Consider the following 2,348-nt stretch of genomic DNA (forward strand, 5'->3'; position numbering starts at 1 on the left):
ACTCCACTGAACATCTTTGACTGTCCCTGGAGTTTTTCATCAAGCTACAATCAGCAGAAGACCATACTGTATGTTCGTCCCCTGAGCCTGTATAAACTGGATCTGTCTGCTCATAAAGAACATAAATACAATTTGTCGAGTACCTTCATTATTCTTCCACTGAACGTCAATAACGGACTGGAAATAAGAAATGTCCTTGATTAAGCTGCATTCAAGGAAGAGGATTACCTCAATTGCACTTTTCTTAAAAGTATTGAATGTAACTTTATTCTGCTGTTTTGTTTTACCACAAAAAAGGTGGGCTCTGTAATACAATAATAAATATCACTAGCCACTGCCCCTCACTGGCCTTACTCCTTCATTATTCAGTAATATACCACCTCTGCTCACCATTTAACTACTCTTTATTTGATAAAAACAAATGTTCAGGAGTAGGAAGATGATGTTTTTGTCTGTGTTTTGAAGATAGAACAGTACCGGGGGGTATTTTCTTATTAAGCCATGAATAACTGATGTGGATCAACAGTAAGTCCATTCATTAAGACCTCTATCTATCCATTCTCTATCTTTATTCCTCCAGGCTTCCATCCCTCCATCTCTTTCACCTCTATCTGTTGCCCTTCCCCTCTCTTCTCCTCTGCTCTCTGCTTTGCTCCCCTGCCTCTTTCTGTCTCTCCCTCATCATCGCTCATTATTGTCCTGATGGGGAGTAAACAAGGCCATCTTTTCCTCCCATCAGTCTCTCCATCCCTCCTTTCTCTCCGCTCGAATAAACATATGGATGGCTCTGCCTCCCTAAACCTGCTAACCTCTGCGTTCTTGGCCTTCCCCCCCTCCTGTCTCTCCCTCTCTCTGTCTCTTCTGTCTCATCTCTGGCTTTGTCATTAGTATGCAGAAGAAACAATAATATTCCTTCATGTGCCTCCTACTTTCTCCGGCTCCATCAATGTGTCTGCTCTCCTTTTCTCTTCTGCTTCTTTAATATTTAATCTAACAATGAATCCCAAATCCAACCCTAACTCTTTGTAATTTTTTACCATTGATCACTTATCCTAAATCAGTGGGGATTTTTTTAACGATGGAGTCATGCTCTGTATTTTCCGGTATTTAAACATGACAAACTTAAATGAAGCAAGTGGAATTTAAAGGAAGAATATGTACATTTTGAATCAAGAAATAACACATTCTTCATCTGACAAAGAAGGCGTCATCCTTAAATGTCTTGTTTTATCCAGAACTCAAAGATAGCCCATTTAATTTAAAAGGAAGATTAAAAGTAGGGATAATGGAGATGACATGCAGCGCAACATTATTGACACGTTACTCTGACTTTATGTGGGCTATCTGACATATATCACACAATAAAGACATTAACGTTATTTTAATACGCCCATGAACCATGTTTCGCGGGGGTACAACAACACCACATGGACAAACCACACACATAACTGCAGTATCTCCATGGGATGGCAGTAGCTCAGCCCATATGGACTCGGGTTGGGAACCAGTGTGTCGCTGGCTCAAGTCCCCTTCCATACCAAGTATGAAGCTTCAACTGGTAGTTGAATTTAACGCATGCATAGATCCTGTTTTTGGAGCCCGGTCTCACTCCAAAGTTGTCTAAATCCAGTGCTTCGGCAGTGACTTGCGGTGCCAGAAACCAACAAAAAAAGGTGTCCTTTAACATTGGTTAAAGTACAATGGCGCCTGGCGGCATCATGGGGAAACACGGTGGGACAAGGACGAAAGTTAAGGCGGTGAAAAGTCCAACTGAGGCGAGCAGGAGGAGTGGTGGATGGGTCCAACAAACACCGACTTTCACCCAAGAGAGCAGTGTTTGTGTCTCTTAAGATTCTAAAGCCAAACCCTGTTCTTTTTTCCCAAACCTAACCACCTGCTTTTGTTACCTAAACCCAACCCAAGTTTGTTGTTGAAGGAAAAAAACATGAGTTCCCAATGTCATGCGTTTATTTTGAAAGAGACTGTATGTAAATTGTAAATTTCCTGTGAAAATAGAAGTGTATTTTGAAATAGCACAATGCATGTAACAGGCAGAACTTGACATGGTGTTTCAGAACATCAACAACCAACACACCCAGGGTGCTTTGCATGTCATATGTGGACGTGGAAAATTCATGACCAAACGTCAATATGTGACGAGATCTTTAAGTAATAGGCCGACTGTAAAATGTGACTGTTGTATGCAAATACAACCAGGCCTGCAATAACAAAAACTAAATCAGTTGGAGGAAAAGACACATAAATAAAAAGATGTTATAGAAATATGGCTGATTCAACCGCCATGAACAGGCATGTTTTTGATACTCACAAAACACAGAGTTTGGTTG

Source organism: Epinephelus fuscoguttatus, linkage group LG24 (genome assembly GCF_011397635.1).
Source record: "Epinephelus fuscoguttatus linkage group LG24, E.fuscoguttatus.final_Chr_v1".
Taxonomy (NCBI): Eukaryota; Metazoa; Chordata; class Actinopteri; order Perciformes; family Serranidae; genus Epinephelus; species Epinephelus fuscoguttatus.